We start from the raw sequence: 23,110 nt of genomic DNA, 5'->3' as shown, positions 1-23,110 counted from the left end.
CGTATAGAGAGAAGGGGTGGAGGGAGAGTCACTCCAGCAAGCTTTCTGGTAAACTCTGCTTCTACACTATGCTCTGCAATTTAGCCAAATCCTTAACTGGAATTCTGTGATGCAAGGCCTCTTGAGAGTAATCAACCACTTGCTTTGTTAAATCACATTTTAAACTTATGCTATAGTGGGCAGATACCGGTTCTCAACAGTCAGCAAATCTCATTTATTGTGTCCAAGGTCACATTTTCTACTGTGAACCAAATAATCCATCTCTTCCTTCACTTTGTCCAAAGCTGTTACTGTGCTTAATTTCAGTCTGTCAGTCTGTGTGTACACCAATGAGTCTCCTTCAGGTTTAACAGGCCTTGCTAAGCTCTTTAAGTAATAAATGTAAAAAGAAAGAAATTTCCAATTTTTTGAAGAGTTAAGAGTGTTTACAACCCAGCTCAGTATCCACTTTTTTGGAGTGCAAATGAAATGTTGGAAAGCTGAAGGAATAGCAAACTCCATTTGCAATGCTAATTGCATTACATTAAAAAAAAAATACCATTTTTATCTTTTCTTATATCCTCTTTATGCCAGAATTCCATGTATTTTTTCAGATTATGGAGTGAAACACTCCTTTCTTAATGGATATGCAGTACTAAGTAATTTATACAAATTTATTTCAGTAACAAATCATTTCCACAAGCACCACAACTAACAAAGCATCAATTCCCTACCTATCAGGGTTCTGCATTCCTAGACAGCTCCCCCAAGGAATACCTGCTGATTTTCTGCTACTTCCGTCTTTTCTGTGACCTCACACTCAACAGAATTACCTCTGGTCCACCTTTCCTAAGCCCTTTCTTTGTTTCTGCAGCTCCTCCCACAGCCCATGGCTACCAGCTGGGAAAGAGGGAGTCAGCACTGTGTGCTGCTTCCAAGCCCCATCCATGCTACCTGCCTGGCCAGGGATGAGGTGTCCTTGGAGAGCCAGAGGGCACAAGTGGCCAGGTGAGCTCCTGCCATGTTCTTCCCTCCAGTAAGGGCACTGCTTTGGCATTTCCCCTCTGCACAGATACTGATTGTGGTCAGGCTGGTAGGGACTTAAATCCTGATGAACTCCACTTCTCTGCCAAATCTCTTTGGAACTGCCAAGAGCCTCAATACTTATTCTAGGCTGCCTGGTAGGCAGGCAGATGGGCTGATCAGCCAACTTTTTTCTTCTGTAGAAGCTAGGTCAAGAAAGAGAGTGAATTTCAGCTGAATTAATTCCCTTTCACATTCACTTTTCTAGCTAAAATTTTAAAACTACATTTGATTTTCCATAATGTAAAAGTAAACCTGCCCTCAATGTCTTCCATTTGAAATGTTCATCTGAACATGAGCTAACCCACTGCTAGCAAAGCAGCAGCAGTGTCTGCTCTAAGAGCAAAAGGGATGGGCACTGCAAATACCTGTGTCAATAGATTACCTACCCCTTCCTCCTCCAGTCTGCCACCTTTTCCTAGATGAATATTGCTATTAACCAGTCCTTCCTGACCCACAGGAGTTAAAACAAGCTGCTGCTAGTCACAGACTCTGCTGGAGCTAAACCCACATTTTTTCACTGAAACAGAGCAGGTAGTATTCAAATGATCAGCTCCACCAGTAAATCTGCAGGCCTGCAAAGTTGGGTGATGGGCCAACCAATTTTGTTCTCTGTATATTCAGATTCAACAGATCTCTCTCCACAAACCTACACTATATGAGCTTGCATGAAGCACTGGAAGAATCCTCTACAGAGGATATCAGCGTGGTGATAGTGGTAATGATAATTTCCAGCTAAGGGAAAAGAAAACAGTTGAGCAGTTGTAGCATCATTAGCTGGCATAACCGTAAAGCAAATATGTAAGATATACTATATATTATTTTTAAAAGCATGCAAGAGTATTTCTGAGTTTTTTCTTGTGAAGTGGAATTGTATGTTAAGTTTAAGGGCATTCCAGCAGGACAGTGAAATAAGAACTTCAGCAATCTCATAAATGCAATCATTCTAGGTAATGAAATGCCCCAGATTCTAAAGCTTCTCCAGGACACAGTCAACTGTTTTCTTAATTATACTTTTTTATTCTTACAGACAAATAGATCACAAATATTTATGTTTCTGCTTGTATCTCTCTCACCATTATCCAGAGTCATATCCTTTTTATTTCACACAGAATATTTCCTATTACTGACTAATGGTACATTTCTTGCTAATGTGAGATGCTCACTTCAGTTCAGAAACAAGTAGCATATCTTTATTTTTTCCTCCCTCCCCAGTTTTTCCTTTCATGAAAAAGCTATTTTTATTTTAAAATATATGATTGGGAAGCCTTTGAACATTGTTGTGGGAGACAAAGTAATCTTAGTGCATTCAAATAATTTCTTTTAAAAATAAATACCCATAAGAACCAGATAGTTTACAGAATTGGGATGTGAAGCTTTCTATCAGCAGTCAAGTTCAGTCTTACTGTAGAAAGTAGAAACTTACTGAGTAGATTACCATATCAGTGACTGCTACCGAAGGTTTACAGACGTGAATCCATTTTTTAATGAAAAAGAGTACCACTGAACCACAAACACATCTGACGTCAATTGATATCACCATACAGAAAGCCAAAGATGGTTCTCCTCTTTAATTTTGAGCATTACGTTGTCAGGTGTTACACTATATCTGTTTTGTACATAAAGGAAAGATTTCTTACTGATTCCCTTTAGTATCCCACATGACAACTATCTTCACTTTTTTTTTCCAAAAATAGTTTGAAAAATGAATTAATATATTTTGATTAGATAGCACACATTTATCCCCTGTGATCTTCCTTATATAACCAAATTGTCATTTGACTTTCAGCATGTTTTTACTTCAGGACAGCTGAGAGAAATATACAGGAGCAATCAGTATTCATAGGTAACACCTGATTACACAGAGCTCTTCTAATCTATAAAGCAACAGCAAATCATTAATACATTAATTCTCTCAACATTCCTGTGGATATGCAAAGACAAGAAAGCAATACTAGACCCATTTCACAGACTGCAAAAAGACCTGGCATTTACATGGGTGATTTATGCAGGGCCACAAAGTAGAAAGAATAATGATAACTCAGCATTTTCTTTGCATCAAGCTTCAGCTAAAGACTACTATCTTCCTTCTCTAAGCTGAAAATAACATACAGCCCCTAGTCTGCAATCCATAAAACTAGTCAAATAGAAGTAGCAGTACAATCCTAATTTTTCCTGGAAAAAATAGGCCAATAATGTAGCTCATATCGTGGTACAATTAGAATCACTGAAGGTTACTGCTTTAAAAGGTGCTGCGAAAAAAAAAAAAAGGCAAAGAACAGGTGTTTGTGCTGACAGGGATCAGTATGAAATTCAATATGTGTTTCTGTTCTCTTGGTAACCCCTACTTCATAATTTTTCATGTCCAATTTTAATGACCGTAGATGTTCTGAAAGTCAGCTATTCCAAAAATATCAAGCAGTGATTCAAAAAGTGTTCCCTAGTAATGCAGCAGCACCCTACCACAAAATTTAGGATTCAGAGTGTCTCATGACTTGGTTTCATCTAAAGAAAACACTACCCGTGTTTGTCAGTCACCTCCTAAGCAAGTAGAAGCCACAGAGCATGAACATGCCCATAAAGACCAGTCTCTAACAAGTGTATTCTATTGTATTAATTTTTTTTTAAAGTACATTTGATTGCACTTGTTCTCTATTGAATGGTCTATGCTGCCATAAGTGAAACACTTGCCAGACTGCAAGGCAGTAAGATTCTTTATGAAGCAAACATGCAGTAGCCAGGATAGCCAGCAGCTGTTCCTTAACTTTGGTCTATGAAACACAGTAAGTAGTCCTTACCATGTCATAACCAACCAGGAGAACAAGTCTGCAGCTGTGCTCCCAGCACAGCACTGCAGTCCCTCCCTCACCACATATGCTGACACATCAAATACATCATCTGGGTTCAGCAAAATTTTTATCAGGTCCTGCTCATACACGATGGTCTGGTGAAAAAGAAAAGTTAGGGAACAACTCATCTGTAATAATCACAATTGTGGAAGAAACTGCTGGTTAAAAACCTCAGTGCTTGAGATTCTTGACAGGCTCACTCCATTATTAGAACATGTTAATTAGTGTATGCTCTCTGGTTTTCTCCCTGCTACTCTTCTTGGCATGTAGGAAAAAAAGAAGTTGAAAATAAGCGTTAATTCACCTTGTAAATTAACACGTACCCAATAGAGAGGTGTTATTTGACTATTTTCAGTTTGACTAACTCCATAACACTTTAAAAACAAAAACAAGAACAAAACCTGCATGAAATTAGCTGCCAGTAAGAATCTTGTATCAAATATCACAGCCACAATGTGTTGATGAACAGGGTTTTTCATTTTGATGCAAGTAGGGAGAGTGTCAGCTGGTAATCAAGAAAGTGCTTAGCAAGATTTTCTTTCTTGCAATAAATTCCAAAAGAGAAGGGAGGTGTCTGGTGTGAGACAAACCGAGAAGGGAGAGGAGAAAAGAAATTCTTGCTCATCAGCAGACCAGAAGTCTTGAAAGATTCAATAATAGTAGCCATGATAGTTCACGGCTTCTTTTAGAACAATGTTCCTGGTGCTGTGTATCCAGGCACCAGGTTACTTCTGGGCCTTTCTGATAACTATTAATCTTCTAGCTCAGAGCAGAGCAGTTCCCAGTATGGGAGTTACAGGAGACGTTCAAAAGAGCTAAGCACATGGAGAAAAGTCTAGCCTTGTTTAGGAATGCTGAGCAGTTCTGAAATCTTTCCTACACTGCTAAAATCCTGACCGGTATGACATGGGTTAGAAGGAAAGAGAAGGAAGGAAAACTGATGGCTTTCCTTCTCAAAGTAGAACAGAATTATTCTGAAGTATTTGTGAGCCAGCCATATGTGCCTAGCAAACATGTCTTTTGACTCTGGCAATACACCAGAGAGAACCCTGCAGAGAATACCAACCCAGGGCAAGGGGACCTTGCCTGGGGATGTGGGACCTGGGCAGGTTGTACCTGGCCAACAGTGCCAAGCCACTGATAATTAAAATGGCATCGACAGCTTTTATGCAAGTGGCAGCTTGAAATACACTATTATACATTGTCTGTGAAAGTCTTTCTGTACCCCCGCCCAAAAAAAAAAAAAGAAAAAAAAAAAGAAAAAGAAAACAACAGCAATGTTTTCCAGATTTTGATTGGTGAAATTGTAATTCTGGAGGACCAACCGGAGACAGTTGCTGCTAACTACAGAGATAATGACACTGATGATATGCTGTCTTTTGCTGTAAATATCACCCTTTGTTCCTCAGAATAAAGGGCTGCTATTTACTTGTTTGTTGCAGCCAAGGTTCAGTTTCTCCTGTAGGTCAGAGCAGAAGATTACTTAATTACATCCTTTTATGACAGAAAGTCACTGATTCACATCTGCCTTTGTATCAGAGTATATCCGCCTTTCATCTAGCTATATTAATTGCATCAAATATACAGTCTGCATGCTGGTGTAAATGAAAAGTACATCTAATTTTCTAATACAAACAATAGATTCAGGAAATTTGTCATATTTTAAATTGAAAAGTTAGGACACTGTTCGTTAAATAATTTAAAATTTGTTTTCATATCACGGTTGATTGTCAACATGAAGCCAAATTACTTTTCTATTACCACGAATACGAACTCAATCTTTAAGCATGTCCAAAGAAGGGCAAAAAAGCTGGTGAAGGGTCTAGAGAACAAGTCTTATGAGGAGTAGCTGAGGGAGCTGGGGTTGTTTAGCCTGGAGAAAAGGAGGCTCAGGGTAGACCTTACTGTACTCTACAGCGAGTACACTACTTGTAGCGAGGTGGGGACTGGTCTCTTCTCCCAAGCACCAAGTGATAAGACAAGAGGAAATGGCCTTAAGTTGATCCAGGGGAGGTTTTGGTTGGATATTAGGAAAAAATTCTTCACTGAAAGGGTTGTGAAGTGTTGGAACAAGCTGCCCAGGGAAATAGTTGAGTCACCATCCCTGGAGGTCTTCAGAAAAAGTGTAAATATAGAACTTAGTGACATGGCTTAATGGTGGACTTGGCAGTGCTAAGTTAAAGGTTGGACTTGATGATCTTAGAGGTCTTTTCCAGCCTGCATGATTCTCTCCCTCTCTTTAAACCTAAATGTAAATTAGGTCCTCTTCTCTGTCTAAAATAGCTCCAAGGTTACTTATAGCATTCATTAGCTCTGAAAAACTTCCAACACTAAACTTTAGAAGCTAGTATTAAACGCCTAAAACTTTTCAAGGAAAACTAAATTGTAAGGAAGCTGAACAGACCATGTCAGTGACAAGTTCTGTATCCATAGGTTTGCAAGCTTAAGGAGCTCTCTAGCTTTTAGTACATAGGAGAAGTTGGTTGTTCTGTGACACTCAATAGAAACCACAAACAAAAAAGGAGTCCAGAGGTATCAAAGCAGTTGCCAAGGCCCCGGAGATTTACAGAGCTCTCGGAGATCCCTCTCCTGAGCTTCTGCAAGGACAGAAGAGCCTCCAATGCTGTTGGCCTTAGCTATGGTCCCATTTCTGAACCAGCACACTTGGGCCAGCTCTCCTCACCCTAACTATGCCAAGCAAAAAACTCACTGGAGACAAATTCAGGCTTTTCTTTTCCTGTAAGTCCCAGTTTCAACATTTTTCTCCTCCCCAGGGTTTGTCAAGTACAACTTAATCACCTTGAGACTCTTATGCCTTTGGAAACAAAATACTCCCATCTCACAACTAAATTTAACATTAATCAGGACAAAAACGTCTCAGCATTATAACTCTTGGTTTCTGTACCAATAAAGAGCTTGTGTGCTACTGTAGATATGACAAAGAAGGTATGTGAATTGTACATATTTATCTTTTCCAACATTAAGCTCATTTTATGAAGAGACATAGAAATGTAGATAATATGAAGTATAAGGCTGGAAAAAATGACAAGGAAGAACATGGCTGCACTGGCTACTCTACTAACATAAATTTATACACTTGCTAAAAAACGTTTTGATGTACAGACATCCCCTTCTCCTCTCAAAACATCATCACATTTTTTAGCCACGAGATATATGATAGAAACGAACAGAGAAACTGAAAGTTCAGTTAACTCACCCCTCAGAAAGCTCAGTTCTTAAATCATAAGACTAAATAGAATTTAAATAAAACCCTAAACATGGTACATGGTGAGTAAATAAAGAACAATGAGATAACTTTTGTCGTCATGACAAGTATATCGCATATGTTAACAGTATGAAATACATGATTATATAGACACTGTAAGAGAAAGGAAAAGATTAGACCAAGGTCAAATTCTACTAATATAAACTAGTGAATAATGTTTTCAGAATCCTCTTAGCTTTTTAACACTGACATAAAACTGTATCACTCTCTTCCATGACTACTGTGTTGAATACTTAGTTATCCTTGAATATATCAGTTAACAAACCTATGTCTAACAAGAAGTCATTTTATGCCATACAATTGTTACAAACACCTCTGCTAGCTTTTTGATCAAACTCATTTCCTGACCTTTGTGACTGGCATGTCTTAGCTTATTTCTTGTTTCTGAATTTTTCTGCCTTTCTTTGTTTTCGAGTCATGTTTAATTAGAGTGACTAAAGCCAATCTAGAGGTATTTTGGCTATAACCTTTACTCACTCTTTGCTAAGCCACTGTTATTGTAGGCTGCTTCTTAAACTATAACAATCTTATTGCTAACATTTTATACTTGTAATAACTTAATTAGTAGCCCAGAATATAAGGTTAAACTATAAGTGCATGCTTTTCATCATTACCACACAACATCTTGAAACCCTTTATTTACCTTTGCCTTTATAAGCCCTTTCAAGAAATCAGCATTAAACACAGACCATGTGTGCTCTATAATATCTCAGTTAAATCACTATCAAGGTCTCAATTTTATTTTATTTTTTTCCCCCAACAGTAACCAGACAGACATTTTCCAAAATTTTATTCTGTGGAATCTTAAGTGCACACTTGAGAGTTTTTCTGGACAGTAGCAACATCATCTCCTTGACCTTGCAAACTGAAGCCTTAAACGAGTTACTGAGAAATACCCCTTCACTCTCACCACATTTAGGATCCAGTTTTAACAGACTTTATATGGGAGACCATGGAGTTCACAGTAAGCAGCTTCTCTCAAAATGATTGATGGCAAAGCAAGGAGGTGGGGTTTGTTTGTTTTAAATGGGACTAATCTATTACTTTTGCTTTCCAAATGGTTAGTTTGTGGTAGCTGTGGTGGGCAACCAAGTTATCTCATCTGTTCCTAAAGGAGTTCCATATCACTGGTGGTCATTACTTTTCTGTGCTATCCAGCTAAAGGATTAGAGTGTAAATTCACCATTAGATACAGGGATAACAGTATCCAAAATAACCAATCAGCCAGCTTAACATGTCAAAGCTGAGGGACAGTATCAACTTAAGTCCATTACTTATTATGAAGATGCACTGACTAGAAAATCTTTACCTTTTCCTATTAAAACTTAGGTATAACAGCTGTCAGAAAATAAATATCATGTACTGGAATAATCATTAGAAACTAGACCCTAAATCAAGTTCAGATTTAAGTTTTTGTTTGTTTGTTTTTTCTCCAGCTTCAATATTTTTGAAATAAGTATTTCCAGTGTTGCTGGCCTCTTCATTGCACAGAGAAGTATCCTTCAGCATTTTATTCTAATTTTTAAATATATATATTTTTTCAGCAACTTAGAAGTCAATATGATGCACAGACTGTTTTGAAACAACAGTTACTGGTACATCCAGCCTTCAAAGGGCCAAAGACTATGCATGACCAGCTTCATAGTACCAGCACCTCCATGAAAGGGCTCTGTATCCTATTTCAGTCTAGATACAGTCTGACTTCATTTAAACATCACTAGCATAAGAAGGCAAGAATTACACAACTGGGACACTGCCTATCAACAGTCTCCACAGGTTTCTGTACTGCAGTGGCTATAATCGTATCAGAACTGAACTGTGAATCAATGTGAAGGTTTAGCATGCAGGATGCAGGCTTAATAAGCTGGATTTTGTGAAGTGGAGTGAAGCCGCGGAGTTAAAAAACAGGCAGCTGTAACACAATAGTTTTATATGATCTAAAATACAAGAATCTGGGAAAAAAAATAAGTTAGCGAAGAGGCACTGAGTCAGAAAACAATGTGAAAATGACCAACTCAACAGAGTATACAAACAGACAACAAAAGGAAGTAAAATAGGGCATGGGAATATTCAGTGAAATGAAAGACCAGATGTGCTGTGCAAGTGCCTTTTTTAAAATAAAGCTATTCAGAACAGGAACATTGCCCCTGCTCCAACCTGTACAGCCCCAATAAGAAATGCAAGGACAGAAATGGGAAGCCCACATGGGAGAAACAACCACATTTCTCAGAAGACTGAAGTGACAGAGAACAAGTAAAACTACACCAAAACGTGATCTCCAGCTCACACCTGATTTAAAAGAGACCCCTCTGGTAACAGGGGAGGTTGTTGCCTCCTCACTGAGGACCTTCTCTCCCTCCTCAGCAACAGATCTACTGCTATCGACACAGGATCCTTCCCTGCCCTGACAGACAGAAGTCTTTCATGTAAAGCCTCTTTCTTCCCCGTTCTATAAATGTCTTCAAATCCCCATGTCAGATGCAGGAATTGGAAGTCTGGTTTTCTCTTCCTTAATTTTGGGTACGTGTTTCCCCAGTAACCAGTGGAGTGGCAATAGGGAGACAGAGGGACGGACAGACAGACAGCTGCCCTCAGGGAGCAGCTCCAACAGTTGTAGGGAGCTCACAGTGACTGCTTTTTCTTGCTCAGGTAGTACAGGAAAGAGCTTAACCTTTAACAGGAGGACTGTGGGCCTGAGCAACCTCCTCTGAGTCTATTCTGTCTCTAACAGAGTACTGTGTATATATTTATATACATATATGTATATATATACACACACACATAGAATCTTTCTAGGGAGTTGTTTATTTAGGGAGCATTCACTCTGTGCTCTCATCATGCATATATTTTTATCAATATTTATGAGAGAAGCCAGCACTGAAGTCATATATGTTACACTCTACATCTTAAGGCCATTCTCAGACAGAAGTGCTGCATTTTGCACAAAGCTGCTTCACACTATTACAGAAAAAAACTTTTCTGCCATTTGGGCGAACGCACTGGCCACTGGTTTTACCCCAAAAGGGTTTGGATGCCTTGTAGATAGCTTTGTCACAGATCACCAAGTTCCTTAAGGATAAACAGAAACTGACCTTCAGTAAGGATTTTGAAGCCAAGTCACTATTCTGTGGGAAGTCAATGCAAATAGATTGATGGATTTGATGTGCCCATGGTAACCTGAGCTGCTGAGGAAGTGTGTCACAGCGTCTCATACTCATAAGGACTTGAGTCTATGTAATTACATTGTGTTGCAGTAGTTCACAAAGCAAAAATTTTAAGGTTTATATTACTATCATTATCCACAAGAACACGATGGAGTCTCAGACTACAGAAAATGGTGGGAGATTTTGGTACGTGGAGTCACTATCAGCAGGGATTTCAAAAGCATTATTGAAACTACAAAGAAATGGATGAATAATACATCTGCTAGAAATTACACTTGAGGGAAGATCAAAATTATTCACCAATTTGGAAATCATGGAGGGTTAAATATTATGACAATTTATTTTGACATTCTCTGGAAGAAATAGTTTCAATATTTTCAAAATAGGAACATTCTGACTTTCTATTTTGAAATAGCATATTTGTTTTGAAATTGACACAACATTGTTTTGGATTTAACAAAAATGTTTCAGGTTGGCAAAGAATAAAATTATTCTTCCTGCTGGGAAAAGGAAACAAACTATTAAACTCATTTAAAGTTGTTTCAACTTGTTGTTATAAGCATTGCCTCCAAAGTGTTTAGTTCAGCCACTAGACTTTCAAAAAGATCAAATGCATCATTCCTACAGCTCTTTGACCAAAAAAAAAAAAAAAGGAAAAAAAGGAAAACAAACAACAAACAAAAAAAACTGGAGACGTATAACTTTAAAGGACCCCAGTTCTGTGGCATCCTTTCCCTTGACTACTATCCCACTGCCACATAAATTGAATTCCTAGATTTTAAAACCAAGATAAGCAGATGCGTATCACCTAGAGTACTGTACAGCCGTTTCTCCCACTGTACATTTGCCCTTATCATTTAGCTCCCCTTGTACCCCATAATAGTCAACAGACTCTGGCTCCTTCAAGAAGGATGTAAATCTCTACCTACCTTGTGGGGGGATTTCAGTTACACAGCAAGACTCCTGCTTTCCAGACTAAAAATTTGTGGCAATTTCATTTAAATGAATCACAGAGCTTTATATTAAGTTACATACAACGTGGGATAATGCAGTCAATACAACAGTTCATGTCTTATTTTTATGTTAAATTCAATTTATTCTAACAACATCTCCACTATTTCAGCTTTTCAACATGCTGCAGACTTAGGCATTAACAATGCATGAAGTTTATTTTAGAGGCTGCCAGGAACAGAGCATTGGAGAATCTGGGCAGGTAAGAGGCAGATACATGAAGCCCTCCTTACCTGGGGACACATGAAAGTGATTTGGGATTAACAAGAGAAGTAAATTTGAATCTGGTAAAATACTTGGCAATGAAACAGTGACTCTAAGATTGTAAAGCCTAGTTCTGCAGGGAACCATGGTCTCAAAGTCATAGACTACATAGAGCTCTGAATATTACTACTGACTCAAAAATAGTTTTCTCTAACAGAAGTATTCTGGAATAAGGAAAGCTTGAGTTTTTAAAAAGATGAAGGAGTAGATTCTGTACTATAGTTCTTCTTGGCTCAAGCCAGGGAAAGGAGGAGGATGACATAAGGTAGTTCTCTGTCATTTTGAAGTATCTGTTTTTGGAGCTCTGTCAGAGAAACTGAAGCTTTACTCAGTGCGCCCATACAGTTCGAAAGAACTGTACCACTTGAATACAGACATATTCCTTTCCACTCTCCTAGCAAACATTCTTCCAGGGTCATCAGGACAGGTGGCACAGCTGCTCATGCTGATCCTGAACACCTCCTTCACTGAAGCACTGAGGCTGCTGCCTCCAAGCTGAGTCAAAAAGGGGCTTCAGTAAGTATGTAGAATTTATCCTAACACTGTAGCAAGTAGCTTTTCAAAACACAGAGAGGGAAACACACCTCTTCTGCTTGGTGTTCAATCTTTCTTGTGTATTCCTTCCCAAGTCATTTGTGGTTCGGTTTTATGTAGTGACCAGCAAACCCAGTCCTGGGCCAAGGTCCCCCCTGAGCATGGCGCTTTGCACAGACCTTGAAGACTGTTCCATTCCTAAAGCATTTGTAGTCTGTAGAACCTTAGAAACAGTGCATTTACTCACAAAGATACGCGAGGACAAACATGATGTTATGTCTAACAAACGATGAAAATAAATCCAAGTAGACTCCTGTTCTCTTTCCCATTAGGAAGACATGATTAAATTTAAAGCCAACAAATGTAAAGTACACTGAAGACATACTCTTATATTCAGACTAATGTGTGGAACTCACAGACGCCACTGAGTTTTTGTGGAAGTAAATAGCTTGGGATGCTCTCAACAAGAATCAGGTATTAACAAACAAGCATATCATCTCTAATGTCCGTACTGAGGATGAAAATTATAAGGAACGTCAGTCATCTGGCTTGAGACAAATCAGCCAGTCAGCAAATACACTTGAGAGATGTTTTTTCACAAAGGAGAAAAAATGGAAGTGAAAGATTTCCTTTGAATCAGAAACACTGAATATTCACCTCTGATAAAAGCACAGTCCTAGAAGACATGGACAATTTTCTCTCTTAACAGGTGAGCACTATGTATCAGAAAGTTGTTCTCAATTCACACCCACCTTAGCAGCACTCCTGACCAGACAGTTGTTCATGATTCACAGCACCATGAAAACAGAATTCATCCCTTAATGCTGGAGAGCTCTAGCAACTACAGCAGTGTTCCTGTATTGAATCCTGATGGGCTAACAGCACACTGCTTTCTCCAGTTTGGAGTCATGATTCTGCTTCCATTACTCAGAAGTGCAATTTATAGAGACTCAGCTTGTTTCATTTATCTAACACATCTCAGGTTTGACCAGCATTGACAATCCTTGCCTGAAACCAAAACCCTATCACTCACCATCTCCTCATTACTTACAGAATATCGTAATTCATCTTCTCTCACTTCCACATTCTATTTGCCTTCTTACCTACATTGTGTGTTTTCTTTCTCACATCTTATCACCACCTCTTCTCCTTTCTAAGCCTTTTACCTTTCCTACTTTTTAATTCTGCCTGCCTCTCTCTGTGATTGCAACTCTTACCACTGCTGGAGTAGCGGCTTGTGCAATTACTTAAGTTTATGCTTCCCATCTAAAAAGTTTTCCAAAAAAACACACTGGCAAACAGAAAAAATAAATCAGTCATATTTCAACAGAGCTCCAGAGAGACTTTATTGTGCTCTGTCATCCTCTATTTCTATTCTCATGCTTACCAGAGAAGTGGTGGCAAGCTTCTTGTGAAGGCTTTAAACTCTCCATTCCCTTTCTGGGTTCATTTAACATACATTGTAATCACACTGCTGAGACAAATTCATTTGAAATGCATGCAGATTAACGCATCTAATTTTGTACTCTAGGTGTTCTAGCCTTGGCATTGGCCTTAGCAGTGGTACTTTCAATAACATGCAGTATCTCATTTGTTTGCTTACATTATAATACCTCTGAGTAAGTCCTCACATTTACTCAGTTTGCAACTCTGAAAATGATCAACTGCCAGCCTGCAAAATCAGAACAACTGTCTAGTCTTTCGCTTTATATCATTGCCTATCCTCAAAAATTATTTTAAAATGTTATGATAATGTGTGAGACCAGTCACCCATATGGCATTTCAGGTCTGTAAAGGCAATAGCGCTTAAAATGGTAAAGGCTTCATGCTATATTTTTCTCATGGCAATAGCGATACAAGGTCCCATCAAGAATCTATGGAAAGACAAAGGTGTCAGCCTTACATAGCTGCATAGTTACTTGTTGTTTGTTTGTTTTTTTGTTTTGTTTTTTTTTTGGGTGGGGAGGAGGTCTTTTCTTTTTTGCAAAGAATATAAAGCAATAAAGAGGCAGAGTAAAAGCGCATATTCAGAGATTTATTAGGGGAAAAGCAGAGAAAATTTATAGACTTCCCATAAGAAATAGCAGTTTACAACGATTCAGCCTGCTGTGAGAAATCAGCTGAAACTGTAACTGGAGTCATATACAGGTTGTCAGTCCTGCATACAGTGTACTTAAATCTGACCTATTATGCAGGTTTCCTAATCCTCATGTTAACATGAAAGAGCTGATATTCAGCCTCTTCCTTGTGATGCCTTCATCAGAAATCAAAGAATTCACTTTTATTCTTTAAAGCAGAAAAATAACACATTCCGTTTCTACCAAACTAAACAACAGTAGGTTTTTTTTGTGGTTTTTTATTTTTTTCTCTAGCTAAATTGGACTTGTATTGAATCCCTGCAGTCTTTTAGGCAAAGAAGGACAGGGGAAAAACTTAAACTTCCTCCCCACAGAACTAATAAATACAGCCAAATCACCAGCATGGAAAATAACTGTGTGAGCCCTAGGTACCAAAGCTTACCCACAAATAGCTCATAGTGAATAATGCATACGGCTTAAAGCCAGTTAAAATAAGTGCCAGGTCAGTTATCAGGCAGCAGTGAATTTGCAAGGCTTTGAAACAAAATTCTTTTTTTTTTTTCCCTCCCTCTCTGAGGTACAAATAACTGAACTAAGATGCAGGCAATAATGACTGAAGTGAGGTGTGGGCAAGAGTTGGCCACTCAGTAGAACTGGAGTGTTTCAGTCCTACATCAAAACAGACTGGTGGTGCTGAAGAGGCAATAGTAACATGAAAGAGCCAGCTTTCACTCTGAAGTGAGTTCTTGACATCATTTTGGGTCCTAAAGCATTACCATATCACAGAAATGGAAGGAATTTGTCTTGGCTGAAAATTTCAGCAGAAAAACAAGAGACTAAGGATCTATCACTGTTGCTTTGATTCCAGTTTAATTTCAGCTTTAAAATCACTATGGTTTTGTCAGCCAGATTACAATATGTGAATGATGTGAAACTTCCAGTTTGCATGTTCATACCGATGAGTTATGGCTGGACTGAATTCACATGAATTCAGCTTCTCTGAGTGCTGAGGACATTTATAAAAACAATAAATAAGTAAATAAATAAATCAGGAAATATGTGGTCTTTCCCCACAACATTGTAACCTGCTCTTTATTCTGCCTTCTCTGTAAGAAATATTTCTACTTGAGCACTGACACAATTCTGAAAGTAAATTGCAGAAATTCCATAGGTCACTGCATTAGGATCTTGGCTTAACTGCTGCAAGTAGAAATATAACTGCTTAGTTTCCTAAACATTTATAAGGAATTCCAGTCTTACAGAGGCATGCCTGAAAAACATCTGGCCTCTAGCAAATTACGCAAAAATCCTTGATGTAACATCATTCTGTATGATTCATTCACATAGAATTACAAAATATTCTTCCAGGTGAGCAGCAACAATCCAGCTACTGGTTTCTGCAGCTGCCTGGTAAAACATGCATTAAGTAATAAATAACACAGAGCACAACGCATTAACTCAAAGATTCTAATGTCCATACTAATTCATATACAAAATGCAGACACTGAGCTGTTGCACTTCTTTCAGTACTGGAAGACTTTGCAGAAAATGTAAAGGTAAATATATTTACTGCCAAGGATGTTCTTTCTTGGCATTTTGTTACTAGCATAGATAACTCTCTCTGCAGAATCCATCCCAAAACTATCTGGAACCACTGAACCAGGTTGTAGCTTTCCTTTGCTAAGGAAGAAACATGAAGTGCTACGGAATCATCTAAGTTTTTACCAGAAATCTGGAAACAAGATTTTTTTCCCCACAAGTTTTACTATTGTCAATTTTAAGCTTTGCAATTTGTGCCACACTTCAAGGTACTTAATTGTCTGCTAAGTAAACCTTAGTCTTATACTTAATTCAATATCATTATCACCAAGCAATATCCATGTTTCCTTTACTTTAAGCTTTTGAACCACTACTAGTTTTCTCACTCAGACTATGGTCCCCCCAAAAAAACAGCACGTTGCATTCCAGTGGTTTGGATTACATGCATTTTGTTATGCTGGATTACTACCAGTTTTCTTAACACCACATTTCCACTCATGGAAAATTGGCAGAAAGCACTAGCATCAGCAACACTGTTATATCTGCTATTTTCACCAGATTTACAAGGTCCAAACCTATCCTAGAGAAGCTAGGCTTGCACAAGGCATTTTTTTCCCCATTGCCATCATAATGTTAGCCATTACTTATTACTTTGTAATCACTTACATACTTAAAAAGAACCAATATTTTGGGGGGAAATGGATCTAAAAACATTGGCCCTGCAAAACATTTCCACTCCTTTGGGTAAGGTAGACCCTTCTCACTGATTTTTCATGAACTTGGGGCAGCCCCTGCAGTAAATGAAGACACTGCATTAGAGTACAGCATTTTTCTTTCAGCTAGTCTAACTTTAAAGAACAGTAACACACTCAGATTGTCATCTTTATGAAAAACTTCCCAATCTAGCAGCAGTATATTCTCAGACACTTTGTAGGTAGTGCATGAATCACTAGCACCAGAAACTCATCTGGGGGAAAGATCCAAGTAGTCTTTTTAGCTAGATATAGAAGGTGATACTGATGATACCTCATGATGTTTATGATATTTGTGATGTTAGAACCAAAAGAAAGAAAGAGAACTGCCTGTCATTACATTGCTGGCAGTGCAGTCCATGTCATCTGTGGTGGGTTAGCCTTGGCTAGCAACTAAATGCCCACCCACAGCCACTTGTCAATTCCCCCTTCTCAACAACACTGGGGTAGAAAACAGAATAAAAAAGTCTCATGGGTCATGATAAAGACAGTGAGATTGGTTAACTGTTACCACCACAGGCAAAACATTCAGAACTTGGAGCAAATTAAATCAATTTGTTACGGATTAAAACTGTATTTGGACAATGAGAAAAAAAAATAATAGTTAAAAGGGAACTTACCCCAGTGGTGGTCTACTTCCATCACTAATTTATATGATGATCTGTGAAGGGATACTTCACCACCACACTCAACAAGAACTACCTCCAGAAGCCATGGATTGTTGCCTCTCTACCAATTTCTTTGGCCTTCCCCCCATTCCATAGCGAGGGATATCAGCTTACCTTTTAATTTCTGATTGTCATCCCCAGCATCCCAACACCAAAGCAGCCAAGCAGCAATCCATTCACCTGGCTAACAAATGTAATCTTTCTGCTTATATCAAAGTTCACATAGGGTCACTCCTGGTTTTTGACTGTTAGGTGACTTCTGTCATTTCCTCCTCCCATTTTCTTGCCAAAGGACCAGCTTCCTAATCAGACCCTTCCTCCTTTTCCCTTACTAATGGATTGTATGGACCCGTCAATCTCTGCTTTCAGTTTTTCTTTTTGACTCCTAGAGTGATTATTGTAGATAGGGTTTGTGTCCCTGTCTTAACCTGAGGCATTCTCATATCCTGAGGCCCTTCTTCCCTTGCTCCTGTGATGGAGCTGGAAGGAGGCTCAATCACAAGGCAAGCCCCACATCAGTGCTATGAATCAGTAGCTCCCAATGGGGTAGGCAAGTCATCTTTCTGTCAAATGGTTCTCCATTTCAATGGGATTACATGTCTCTTCAGCCATAAAATTGTAGGCTATCAAACGTGATAACTGCCCTGCACACCTGCTCAAATCCTCCCATACACCTTGTCATCCAGGGATCATCCTCCCAAGGGCACATTTCTCTGTTGCCTCACCAACAAGTTGTTCACTCTTATATCAGGTTGATGAAATCAGGTTCCACATACCCAATGAAAAGCCAACAAAAGATAATGGGACCAAACAGCTTTTGTACAGATGTACAAAAACCTCAGAAGACCATGCAACAAAGCTAGCAACACCAATGCCAGAGGCAAGAAGGGAGGTGTAATCCCTCATTCTCTCCACAAGATAGCTCACCCAGCAAAAGAACATGATCCATGCCTGGGCCATATGCCAACACAAGTGCACGGCCATTGCTTTTATCAATATGTTCACAGGCACAACAAAATAGAGTGATAAGCAGCCCAGAGAACAGCAAAAGCCAAAAATGGCCACTAGCCTCTAGACTCTAATACACAGTAAAGCAAGCAAGCTCCATGACCAGCACAGAATCCTGCCAATTAACAGCCACAATGGCTACAGCACACAATCAGATCAAAGCTGTCGTTATCTCAGGCCACACATTAGGCACCAAAAATGACTGTGGTGAGTTGACCCTGGCCAACAGCCAAACACCCAGCCAATCTAAATCCCCTCTCCCACAGGACAGAGGGGAAATAGAAACCTGTGGATCAAAATAATGAGAGTTTAAGAAGGCAAGTAAAAGTTGAGTGTATAAGCAAAGTGAAAAGAGGAATTAATTCCTCTCCATGGACAGGCAGATGTCCAGTCACTTGCTGAAAAGTAGAGCATCAACACATACAAAAGTTGCTTCAGAAGCATCATAACCACAAATGTGCCCCCTACATTCTCTTTTCACTGAGCTTGTACTGCTGAACACTACATCATATAGAATAGAATATTCCTTTGGTCAGTTTGGGTCAGCTTCATCCCCTCCCAGTGCCTTGCCCACCTCCATCCTGCTACCTGAGAGGGCTTGGGAGGAAGAGAGAAAACCTTGACACTGTTCAAACACTGCTCAAGAGTCAAAACATTGGTGTTATAAACAGTGTGGTGTTCCCACTCTGTTTTAGCCACAGATGAAAGCACAGCACCATACAGGCTGCTATGAAGTTAACGCCATCCCCACCAGACCCACCTACATCATTTCATCATATTCCCCAAAGCTGTCAAGGGGCTGATGAACAAGAGTGGTGACAGAATTGAGCCCTCAGGATGTTTGTGGGAAGGAGAACCTGCCCATCGTGCCCACTGGGAAGAAATAAGTGAAACCAGGTTAAGAAATCTCTTAAATCCTACCAGGGCATGCTGCCATGTCAACAGGACTTCGTTATCAATCACAGAAATTTAATAATAGGCCAGTATTACCTAGGCTGTCTCTGATCTGGCCAGCACCAAAAGCAATTCATTCATAAGTTTTACACTGGTGTTTTGCCTTGCAAAGTAAAATTGAATTGGGTCCAGCATATCAATTAGTGAGATCTGCTAAATAACATTTTCTTGAGGATGCATTCACTTCCCCAAGAAACCAGAAAATTGTTGGTTGTTTCTGAGTGTCTCCATATTTAATGAAATGCAGGCCAAACTTCAAAGACTTAGTTGTTAGAGTCTCCATTTCTGTGTCCTAGCAGAAGACTTTTCTTGGTCACTGGTGTCATACGTGACCATAAAATTGTTTTCTCCCCTGCTGAACTTGAAAACCTCAGCAACATTTCACAAAGTGTGAAGTTAAATGCCAGAAACACCATTATTAATACTGACTTGTGAAGGGAGGGCAGTCAGGGAAAATGTCATCACACCATCCACCTTGAAAGTTTTGTCACCCTATGCTGAAAGAGCTTTATTAGGTAGAAAAAGAACTCACTTTTCCCTCTGAAAATGCACTACGTTCACAACAGAGGTGCCAACCATACCTTCACTGCCAAGTGTTTAAATTTTCATAAGACATCACCCTACCAGCACTTCAAATTCATGGTTCTACAACAGCCTATAGAGCAATACAAATGAATACCATAAAACATCAGAAAGCCTAGAGAAACAAAGCAATATATATTCCATTACTTGGTGTTATATTGAAACTGCAGGTACATTAACGTATCTCTTCCTTCCTAAAACTCCTCACACATTTACACAAACCATTTTGTGTAGGAGTTTAAGAAATTTTGAAATTACAAAAGAGCATTTTCATTTCCAACTATTTATCTAACATGTCAGTTCTCCATTGATCTCAGAGTAACTGTTGAACTCTGGGATTTTGTTTGCATCTTTCATTTGCTTTGCATTACTCAGAGATGCTGGCCAGTCAGTTACATGCTTTGACTTGATGTATCATTTCAGATGATGTACAGGAGATTCATCCATCTTGAAAGATTCTCACAAAGCCTAATTTATGCTTATTAAGTAATATAAAACCTAGTGGTCTATGTAAACATAATTAGAAGCATGTTGTTGAGCATCTTTCTATATAGTTACTTCATATAAAAACTAATTTCTGTTAAAAGAGCTATCACCTGAATTTTCCTTAAGAGAGCAGCTTAATTTCTTAATAGAATTTTTGCCTTTGGTTACAGCAATACTAATGCAATCACTGTTTTTAAATAAAGCCATTTCATTTTTTTACTTCCTTTCCTGTATATTATCAGCCTGTTGTTTTCTCAGCTTTCTGGTCCTTAATTTTAAAGCTTAATATTTTTCTTACTGGATTCTTCACTACATTGGGACACTGTATTAGTTTCAGAATCATCTGCTATTCTCCCTCAGGTGGGATTATAACCCCTTCTTCTGTCATGTCTTAGCCTTGCTTCCTTCCAGATTCAGAAATAGGTATTCCCTTTCTTCTCACTAATACAACAGACTCCCACTTCCAGTGGCAAAGTAGACTGAACTTCTAGTCAGATCTTTGATCTGAATTTAGGAACACTTGCTTAGATATGGCACAAATAGGCTCCTAACTCCATGCCTGAGAATAGTCAGCCCATCCTGGAAAATTCCCCAGTAAATGACAACCCAGTCCCGGTTCAGTGTAACCCCCTATAATTCCCAAAGTATCATTCCCAATTTAAACTAAAGTCAAATTTAGTTCTCAGCTCTCTTTCTGATACCTTGAACTTAGTTGAGCTTGTCAATGCCTGTCTGCTTTCACCAATAGCAATACTGAAGATATAGCAGGAAGAGCACTATTTAGCCAGGTGTCCTTTTGTAAAGGCTTCCTCTTTACAGTGAGTCAGAGTAGATTATGGAGTTGATATAGTGTAGCTGATAATGAACCTGTGGGTACATTAAAGGCTTTGTTTAGCTCGCTATTGCAAAAAGTCTTGATTTTACATTCAGTCCCACTTCCCTCAATAAAAAGAATGCTCTTAAAAGGCTTTTGGTTTTTTGCTTAGCTGGGTACTTGAATGAGAATGACTAAACAGCATGTCAGAGCAATGTTAATACATGCCTCAGTTCCTGTTTGTATACAGATGACCAAATTCATAGCACTGCAGTTTCACTGCAACTTACTTGTGAATAAGTTTGCTAGATTTGCCATTTTTTTTAATCTCTTAATCAGAACAATTCAAAGAAAATGTCTTTTCTTTTAGTTCTGTGAGCACTTATAAAACATGTGCAAGCCCTATAATATTTTTTTAATTTCAACCATCTGTTGAGCACAATCCAGACTGTGCACAGCCAGTCTGTTTTACAACCAGATCACCTAAAAAGGCAGATCTGACCCAGTCCTAAAAATGGTTCTCACATACTCTATTACCAGCATAAAATAAGACTATGTTGAAGCCTATCTGAAAAATGTATTGTGATTTCCAAAGAAATTCTATTAACATTTAATAGTTGAGAGGTTCTGACAAAGTTCAGAGCAATGCTGTAGGGCAGATTCTAAGACAAACAATTGAACCAGAGTATCATAATGTTTTGTTAAGGCTTTTAGTCAAATTCTGAAGCTAAAATGTTTTATATATTATCCATAAATAAGGGGATCACGTAAATGACCTAATAAGAAACTGATGTTTGTACTACCATCATACTGAGTTTTGGTGCTTAAAGTAAGAGACTTATTTCCTTTGGCTCTTTGTATGGCCAGAGTCAGAGAAAGCACCAAAATCAGGTTAACAATAAGACACTACTACAAAGCAACAACGCATGAATACGGTACACTGCCTAAAGCTGCCAGGGTATTTACAGAATGACCAGGGATGCGGTGATCCAGACTAATTTTATTACAGTCAGGTTCTTCAATTCACTGAAATATGTCAGTCCTGAAAGGTTCCACTATTCATTGCATATTATTTGGTGCATATTGAATGATGCAGATGAAAAGCACATGCACAAATCTAAATCAGAATATCATTTTCCGTACTACTTTAATTTTAATGCTGAGGGCTTTCCAAATGCACTGCATCTTGTCTACACACTCTTCTAGAGACACAATCTCTGCTTTAAATAGATTGGAATCAAAAAATGTAACAAAAAAAGGAACAATGAAAGGAGAACCATTGATTGCTTTCAGATGATTACTAAGGTAAGGTTAGCTATCATGGGAATCATGGGAATCATAGTCATGGGAATCATAATTGTGATTTTTGAGGAGTGATGCAAGAAAAGAACAATATTATAGTACAGGGCTAAAGGACAACATTGCAGCCACAAGAGTGACAGACAGAAAAACTTCAGGGAGAGAAAGGGACAAAAAAGTTTGATAGATCAAAATGACAACAGAATAATAAGAAAACAGAAGCTAAGTAGGTAAAACTGTCAAAAACCTTGAAGGAGTGGTATTTAAACAATAGATAAGAGAGAAACAAAGCGTGAATAGAAAGATTAAAAAAGACATTATCAATCTAACAGACGAGACAGAATATGTCAGCCCTCATCATCAGAACAAGATTCACTGAAATGGAAAACCAGACATAAAGACATTGAAAAAAAAAAAAAGGTGAAAGAGATTCCTCGAAATAAGAATTTTCACAAAAATGGGAATGTGGATAGATCACGTATGATAGAAATAAAATGACCATATTCCAGTGGATATCTAATAAAGAACTGATAAATTCTAGAGGAAATAAGTCAGTCTTTGCCTGTCCAATACACACCAGCACTGTTCAGTAATGTAAGTGCAAACATATCAATCTTGCTGATGGCCAAATCAGTATGTATTTTAAAAAATAAACATATCCTTGTAATCTTGGTGCCCTAACTCCAACAGCAAAGCTCAGAATAAAGTATACCATGGCGAATGCCAGTTTGTAACCATAAGGCTGTGAAAAAAGTTCAAG

The 23,110-nt window shown here is 38.5% G+C and overlaps 1 protein-coding gene across 7 annotated transcripts in view; it reads right to left on the bottom strand.

Annotated features, from left to right (window-relative positions):
* Nucleotides 1-23,110, bottom strand: part of GRM1 (glutamate metabotropic receptor 1) — a 186,549-nt gene that overhangs the window by 126,404 nt on the left and 37,035 nt on the right. The gene's annotated exons all lie outside the window — the stretch shown is intronic.

The sequence above is a fragment of the Anser brachyrhynchus genome (assembly GCF_964034855.1).
Source record: "Anser brachyrhynchus genome assembly, chromosome: 3".
In the NCBI taxonomy this organism is placed as follows: domain Eukaryota; kingdom Metazoa; phylum Chordata; class Aves; order Anseriformes; family Anatidae; genus Anser; species Anser brachyrhynchus.
The sequence above is the reverse complement of the archived record's forward strand: the minus strand, read 5'-3'. Positions and strand labels throughout refer to the sequence as shown.